This window comes from Chrysochloris asiatica, unplaced genomic scaffold (assembly GCF_000296735.1).
Source record: "Chrysochloris asiatica unplaced genomic scaffold, ChrAsi1.0 scaffold00067, whole genome shotgun sequence".
NCBI lineage: Eukaryota > Metazoa > Chordata > Mammalia > Afrosoricida > Chrysochloridae > Chrysochloris > Chrysochloris asiatica.
Genome location: NW_006408585.1, coordinates 9,271,718 through 9,280,726, shown reverse-complemented (window position 1 = coordinate 9,280,726; position 9,009 = coordinate 9,271,718). Strand labels below are relative to the sequence as shown.

The 9,009-nt window shown below is 41.2% G+C and overlaps 1 pseudogene; it reads right to left on the bottom strand.

Moving 5' to 3' along the window:
- Window positions 1-548, bottom strand: part of LOC102820272 — a 5,029-nt pseudogene extending 4,481 nt beyond the window's left edge.
- Between the last annotated feature and the right edge of the window lie 8,461 nt (window positions 549-9,009).

Genomic DNA, 9,009 nt, shown 5'->3' with positions numbered 1-9,009 from the left:
AAACCCTGTACAGGGTCGCTATGGGTCGGAATTGTCTCGACAGCACTAACAACAACAAACAACAACAACCCTCTAGCCTGGGGATGTCTTTAGAAGTCTGACCCCAAATTCTCTGATCCAAATTTCTTTTTGTCATGGAATAAGTAAAAATTCTAACTTTGCTTTTCTAGTGTCCTATTTCCTTTCCATTCTCTCCCATTTATACGCAGACACTTAATTGGGAGGAATATTAAAACCTCATTTACTGATGTGCTCAATGTTGAATTAAGACTGGATGAATTTCAAGAGCAGACACCTTTTGCTAAAGTCAGATTCCTAACAAGATGAAAGAAACAGCAGTCATGAGTGTGAATGCATGCACATGTTATAACTGCCAGGAATATTCTCCATGTGCTTACTCTCCTGTTCTCTTCTTTCTCCACCACACTCCCTCCTGGTTCTTGTTGGGTACCGTCAAGTCCATTCAGAATCAGTGGCCTCTTGTGAGAGTTGAGCTTTCCCATAGGGTTTTCCTGACTGTAGTCTTTCCGAACAGGCCACCAGTTCATTCTCTCGAAGAGACTAGTTGGGTGGGTTTGATCAGCCAACTTTTGCATAGTATCTGGGCTCCTTGACTCCCTCCTAGTAGTTTGAATTACCTTCATCTAACATTGGTTTCCTGATGTGACTTCTTTGTTTGATCTATTCTTACCTCCAAATTCCTATCATTTCCAACACTAACCCCCAAAACAGAACTTCTATGCATTTCTGCTAATCAGTCCAACTCAAATTTTACTCCAGCCAACCAAGGAGCTCTGGTAGCGTAGTGGTTACGAATCGGGCTGCGAACCTTAAGGTCAGCGGTTTGAAACTACCAGCCGCTCCGCGGGAGAAAGATGAGGCTTTCTATTCCCGTAAGGATTTACACCCTCGGAAACCCTGTACAGGGTCGCTATGGGTTGGAACCGACTCGACGGCACTTAACAACAACAACAACCATAATGTCAGATCACTTTTATTTTCTTCCACTTATATAATGTGACTTTTTCTGATCATTTATGAGAATACTGCATATGTATCATAGAAGATTTAGAAAACACAGCATAGTGCAGAGAGTTATTTCATATGTCTTTTCTAGACATATCTTTGTAACTCCCACTAAACTCCTTTTTCCTGATGGGTAAGAGAAGGTGGGGAAAATGCTGATGGATTATATGATTCAGTTGTGAGTGATTGTTAACAGAGTTCATTGTGAAAACTTGGAACTCTAATGTGAGTTTATAAAAAGTCATCTCAGAAGCAGGCGGTGGGAAGGGGGAATCTCACTACCATTAAAGAAGAGCCACTAGTGGAGTGTGTTATTTGGACCCAGATATCCATGTGCATTGAACCTCCTTGACTTAGCGACAGAAAGCTGTGACACTGGAGGAGGGACAATGGAGCAGCAGCAGCAGAACCAAGACAGAGCTTCACACAGAGCTTTCTAGTGAGCAAGTAAAGCTGAGTGACTGTGGGCATGAAGCTTGCTTGCTGAGTTGGGGTCCCTCAAATCACTTAATTGGGGGAGTGTGATGTGCTGATCCACAGAGCTAGAGCTGAGTGCCTTCAGACTGAGGCTTATGGTGGAGAGGTGTGTCCTGTGGCCATTTTTCAGCAGCTCTACAACAGCTTTGTAACATTGCCTAGACAGAGAGAGGCCTGCCTGTGGGCACAGCTGAGGAGATGGTGTCCTACTGGAAGAACTATTCCCGGAGCCTTTTTCTGATCTTTCGGAGAATAAACCCCCTAATTCTGAGTATGCTGTCTGAAGTCTGTGTGGCCATTGCAATGAATTATTAAACACAAATGAGAAGTAACAATGTACTGTGGGAGGAAAGTTCGCTGTCCATTTTTTGCAAGTATAAAAAAAAAGAAGAAAAAGACAATCACCAATTAATCCACTATTAGGAAAACTGCTGCTGGTCTCTTGGTATATATTTTTTTCTTTTTTATGATGCATACGTTTGTGCGAATGTGTATTAAAACAAGACAAAACCCTTTGCTGACGGAGACAATGATGACTCATACCAACTCTATAGGACAGAGTTCAACTGCCTTGTGGGGTTTTCAAGGCTGTAAACATTACAGAAGCAGACTGCTGCATCTTTCTCTCGTGGAGTGGCTGGCAGGTTTGAACCACTGACCTTTCCTTTAGCAGCTGAGTGCTTAACCACTGTGCCACTAGGACGTTATGCGTATATATTTTTGTTGTTAAGTGCCTCCGAATTGGTTCTGACTCATAGTGGCCTTGCATCGGGTTTGTGACGAGCACCTGATGAATTTGAACCACTGTCCTTGCAATTCAAACTGGTCTTGTAGTACAGTGCTTATTCTATAGTGCCACATCAAGACTCCAGATATAGAAGGTGTGGTGTTGTAAGATAAGCACTCCACTGCTAGGAACAGACTTGATGACACTTAACAACAACCAAATAAAATAGATCTGTGAGACTGAAAATAGAGAACCAGAGATAAATTTATGTGAGTCAACTGCAAAGCAAAAAAGAGGGAATAGTGTAGATAGAAAACATTATATGAGCAAACTCCAATTCATGGAAAATTATATTATCTTTTAATTCCATTTTTCTGCAAACTTTTGATGCTATCTCATATAAGACCTTTCCTTTTTTCCTAGTAATGCCATTAAACATTATTTGAAAGTATGAATTTTAACAGTTGCATGATTCTTAATTATATGGAGGAATGACCTCATTTAATATTCTGACATTCATGTGTTGCACAGTGGCTATTTTGTTCACTGCTGTCAAATTAACTCCAACTCATGTGACGCTGTGGGTTAATGAGCTGGACTGCAAAGTCGGGTTGAACTGCAAGGTCAGCAGTTCAACCTCACCAGTCACTCCTTGGAAACTCTATGCAGGGCCACTATGAGTTAGAAATGATTTGACAGCACTTAACAACAACAATAGCGGTCCTGGAAGTCCTGGTGTGGCGCTGTGGGATAAAGCACTGTACCACAATGTTGGTTGGAACTGCAAGGTTGGCGGTTCAAACCCATCAGCTGCTCCTTGGAAACCCTATACAGGGTTGCTATGAGTCGGAACTGACTTGACAGCACTTAACAGGAACAACAGTAGGGACCTTATGAAAAAGAATGAAATGTTTCCTGGTTCTGTGCTGTCTTCATGATCTTTGCTATGTTTGAGTGTTTGTTCTAGCTACTGTGTCTGGGTTATTTATACCTCCAGTCTTATCGTTGGTGCATCTGTTATGATTGGTTGGTCTATTGGTTTTGATTGATTGCTATACCCATTCTGATAGGTTAATGTGTTGGTTTTAATTATAATTGGTCAGCTCGTGTACTATTGTTGTTGTTAAGTACCCTTAAGTCAGTTCTGACTCATAGAAACCCTGTATACAATTTACTAGGAGTGGCTGGTGGATTTGAACCCCCGACCTTTCAGTTAGCAGTCCAGTGCTTATCCTACAGTGCCACACCAGAACTCCTATTTTTGTTGTTACGTGCCATGGAGTCAATTCCGACTCAGCGACTTTAAATCTTTGTGGGAGTAGAAAGCCTCATTTTCTCTTGAGGAGTGGCTGGTGGGCTCAAACCATGAACATTGTGGTTTGATGACCAGGACTTAATACCTATGGTGTTATGTTGGTGGTGTTGTGGTGGTGGTGTGCCGTGGAGTCGGTTCCAACTCATAGCGACACTGCATAGGGTTTCCGAGGCTGGTAGTTTCAAACTGCTGTCCTTGAGGTTAGCAGCCCGACTAGTAGCCACTACACTATCAGAGCTCCTTAGGATTCCTATACCAGTTATTAAATATGTTGAATATCACCTATGGACTTACCATCACAGAGTTAGCCTTTTCCCTATTATTGCACATTTAGGTTATATTTAATTCATGTTATTACAAGTTAATCTTACACCAGAATTTTATTTTTGTACGTGTCTGATGATTCCTTTAGTTTGATTTCTGGAAATGCAACAGCAGGTCAACGATATGATAATTTAAAGGTGTTTGATACTGCCTTGCAGAAAGATTGGACTCACTCGCAGTAGAAGCCTGCCAGAAGGGTGCATGTGTTTCACTGAACCCTGCCATACTGAATTTGATCTTTTAAAAAAGATCTTTGCCAGTATGATCACTGAAAAATGGTTTCTTGCTTTAATTTTTGTTTTTCTTGATTATATTTTTCATGTTAACATTGACTATTTTTAAATGTCATTTTTCTCTGCTCACTTTTTGCTCTACATTTCATCAGTGCTTCTAAGCTTTTTGTAGATATGACAGCTGTCCCCTCGCTGTTTGCCAGAGTTAATTTGGCTAATCTTCTTGGTTAGGCTGGTGACACTTTCTTCCTTTACAAGACCAGTTGCAAGCCTCCTACAAGAGTTCTTAGTTAAAGAAGATTGTTTTTGTATTTGTGGATGAGTTATTGTGTAGGGTATTTGTGTTGCTTTTTGGGGTGTGTTGTTTCCTCACATATAATCTCAACTCTCCAAGGGTAAGGTCTTTGCAACTCAATAAACAGAAATTCTTTCTTTGCAGCTGGCTTGATTATCTATTGCTATGTGACAGATTATCACAGAATGTAGAGGCTTATAATAACAATGCTGTTAGTAGTGATTTTTTTTTGTGTGTGTGTGTTAGCTGGCCTAGTCTTGTTTGATGTCTAGTCAGATGGTGGAAGGGGGTCTAGAGTCACCTAAAGGCTTGATTGCGCTGAACAGCTAAGATGCCTTCTTGTTTTATGTTCCTGGTTCCATATTTGAGATTGTTGGAACAGCTTAGGGCTATCTAGGTATCTCTCTGTGTCTCTCTTTCTTCATAGGGTCATTTCACATGCCTGCTTGGACTTCCTTAGGGTTTTTGAACTTATATAGTGGCTGACTTCTCTTAGATTAAGCATTCCAAAAAGATCAAAGTGCAAGCTTTGGTCTGGTTTTAGTCTTAAAAGTTGTGCAATCGTCACTTAGGTCACATTCTTGTGGTCAAAAATGAGACACAGAGTCTCAAAGGTGAGTCCTCAACTTAAAGAGGAGGGAATTACATACATTACTTAGCTTGGGTGACATCTTTGGAGGCAAGTGACTATAGTTGCCTAGCATTTTGTTAAGTCCATATTTAGTATTCAGTAAATTCCTATAAAATGAAGAGCTTAGAAACCTGAGATGTTTTCTGAAAAAGACATTTGACCTTTAATTTCCTTTGCTGGTGGGGAAGGCACAGGGAGGAAGCCTTGAAAATGAGAATTTGGCATAACTGCAGTCTAATTTTGGAAGAACAAGAAATTCACTTATATGTAAATATACCCTATTGACAATCGGATGTTTTATTCCAAAATTCTATTATGCTTAGTTAGCTAACCAATATTTTCCTATTTATCCTCATTCTCTGCCTCTGAGTAGGAAGACAGTTGCATTGATGCCAAATTTCCTATCACAACATGTTGTTGAATGTTAAAAAGTTATTTCTATGCCGTTGCATATCCTTGTCTGATTCATGACATAAGAAGTTTGATGTTTAATAGAATGAAAGCCAATCTTCACATAGGAGATTTGGATCTCAAAGTTTATTTCTGAATACAGGTGGGGGCAGGGACAACCATAGTGAGCCAGTTAAAGATGTTTTTGGTCAAGTCTGCTTTGGACTACGGCGTAAAACTGACCCAGTCATTTCCCACTTGTGAGATGGATTAGCCAAAAGGCAGCATCGATAGACTCTAGCGTGGCAACAGTAGTGAGGTTGGCCCAGGATTGGGCAGTGTTTCATTCTGCTATGCATAAGGTCGCTATGAGTTGGTACCGATTTGATGGCACATAACAACAACAACAACAACAATGACTCATTATAGCCTCCAGATAGAAAGTAGACCTTGCTTTAAGATTTCATTAATTCAACTAAAACTATTTTTCTAATTTAACTGTATTTGATTTCCAAAAGCTTAGACAAGAGAGTGAGAAAAAAGATGTAGGAGGAAGCTGTAAAAAGTTTGTGGAAAAAATCCCGTTATCTTTTCATTTTTTTTTTTCATGCACTTTTTAATGCCTCCTATTGGTGTGGTGGTGTGGCAGGAGCTCTGGTAGCGTAGTGGTTACAAATTGGGCTGCAAATCTTAAGGTCAGCAGTTTGAAACTACCAGCCTCTCAGCGAGAGAAATATGAGGTTTTTCTACTCCCCTAAAGATTTACAGCCTTGGAAACCCTGTACTGGGTTGCTATGGGTCGGAACTGACGCGATGGCACTTAACAACAACAACTAGTGTGGTGCTATGGTTTAATGCACTGGATTGCAAAGTCAGTTTGAACTGCAAGGTCAACGGTTCAAGCTCACCAGCTGCCTTGAAAACCCTATACAGGGTTGCTATAGGTTAGAACCTGACTCAATGGTACTTAACAACAACAACCCCTACCTATACCTAGATATAAAACCAGGCAGCCTAAAGGCAATATAATGCTGCAGGAAACAAAAAACAAAAAGCTAGGTGCTATTGAATCAATTCCAACTCTGAAAATCCCATGTGTTGCCGAGTAGAGCTGTTCTCTATGTTGGTTGGTTGGTTGGTTGGTTGGTTGGTTGGTTATATGCTGTGGAGTCAGTTCCAACTCATAGCAACCCTTTATAGGGTTTCCGAGGCTGTAAATCTTTACAGGAACAGAAAGCCTCATCTTTCTCCTGTGGAACAGCTGGTACTTTCCAACTGCTGACCTTGAAGTTAGCAGACCAACTTGTAACCACTCTGCTGCCAGAGCTCCTTAAAATTATTTCATTGGGCTTTTATGGTAAGTTTACCCAACAATTTAGTGTTTTTGACTGTTTTCACCCCCGTTGTTCATTGACAATTGTTCCGTTTATCTCAGTGTGCCAACATTCTCTTTGGGTTCTATTTGTTCCATTTCTAGCACTCTAGTTTCCCTGCCCCCTTATCATCTCATCTTTGCTTTTGAGTAATTAGTGATCAAACTGATGGTTTTAAATAAAGTACTGATCTTATGGGCAATATCCTTCATTTTATGTGCCATTCTGCTATTTCACTAAAAGACTTGGTTCTAGGTTAAAAGAGTATTTCAGGGTGATAGTTTCAGGGAACCTCTCTATCCTGTACCTTTCCTGTTATTTTTTATAATATAAATTTGAGGTATGGTTTGCACTTTTCTGCTATTCTATCGGGACCATCTACTGTGACCCTAGTCAGAATGGCCAGCGATGGTAGTCAGGTCCCATCTAATTCTTCTGGTCTCAGGGTAGATGAGATTGTGGCTTGGTTAGACCGGTTTCTTCTCTGAACTTTTGGTAGCCTTCTTACTGTTTTGTTCCTGATGAGTAGAGACATGCTGTGTGCCTTAGAAGGCCTCTTGCAATCTTTTAAGACCCTAGATGCTACTCATTTCACTAAGATGCAGATCATGATTTTTGTGAACTGTGATATGACAATTGATTGAGTTGTCCCTTGCAACTATCTCCACAGGGTTTTCAATGGCTGTGTCATTTTTAAAAATAAGTGGCCTGGCTTTTCTTCTGCAGTGCCTCTGAGTGGATTCAACCCACCAACCTTTTCATTGGTAGCTGAGCGCTTAACTATTGGTGCTACCATTTCTCTGACTACAGTAGCACTTGTTGGTTTCTCTGAATAAGGTTTTGACAGATAAATTTCTCCAGGTTGGAGCTAAAAATTTTCAATGCAGAGTCGAACTGGGGAAGGGAATGGAGTTTTGCTTTCTTGGCAGCATTTTCTAAGCAAGCTTAGGTGGTATGGGGAGACCAAAGAGAATGAACCCCCTGGCTGCCCTCTAAACAGATACCAGCCAGCTAGCAGAGGAGCCTCCATATAGCCTTATGAAAGGCTGTCTTGTGTCCTTTCAACTTAAGCCAGTATTTGAAACAGCTGTAGGTGTGGAGGTGTCTCTACTGTAGGTTTGCAGGTCCCCTGAGGGATGGGGAGGCCTGGCACAGGAACAGTCCCAGGGCACATTGGGAAACAAATGTTTGATTGTTCATTTGGAGGCCTTGAATAGCACACATGGGTTTCAGCTCAGGAGCCTGCTAAGGTTCTCAGCAGGGAAGCACTTACTATATTACGGGACACCTTTAAAGCCAGAAGACTCTTGCTCCTCTTCCCTCCCATCTGGGGCTGGCTTTCTTCTAATTTGAGTTTAGGGGATTTGGAAGGGATTTGAGGTGGATGTGGTTCTGGTGTTTCAGTTTGGAGGAAATAAAACAATCCTTTCCGTTGACCTTTAATGTGATTCGGTTCAGTGTCTCCTAGGTGTGAATTCTGCACTCTGCAGACAGTGTTCTGTGAGCACAGTCTCTCACCTTCAACTTTGTACTGCTTCCCTTGACCACCACAACCTGCATTTTGAGTGGAAAGCCCAGGGATTTGGAGCCCAACCTCTGACTCTTTCACTGGATGATGCTCAGCAAGTTCAAACCCTGGCTCAAAGCCTGATTCCTCTGGTAATTGCTTCTCCTCCCTTATCTGTAAACGATGGAGGGGAAGAGGGCCCCTTTAACACTCTGTGAATGGCAAAATTGCAGGGGCTTAAGGGAGGATTTATAACTAGTGATTGGATGGTCAGGAGTCACACTCTGAAATTATCTGATCCCAAATGGCATGCATTAGGCTTTCCAGAGGGAAGCTGAAAAAGCAAGAATTAAGGAAATTTGGAACAAAAGGACATACTGTAAACTGCCCTCCCCTCAAACCCCACCCTGCCCTGGGATTTCATTAATTCTGGTGAAGTTATGAATCTGACTGAAGCAAATTCTGTTTTTCATGTACTTTCTGAAGCATGATGCCCCTCTGTCATAACAAATACTCTCAGATAGTGGAGCCGTCTGTTTTCCTCAGCTCTGACATTATAACGCGGTCTGCTGTGCAATTTGTAGCTAAGAAAGAACAGATTTTTACATAGCATCTAAAGGAAACGTCTAGACTAGTTTATCAGGTAGCTTTCAAAATCTGTGCAGACTCAATATAAGAAAGAATTTGTTTTATTGTTAAGGAAACACAGAT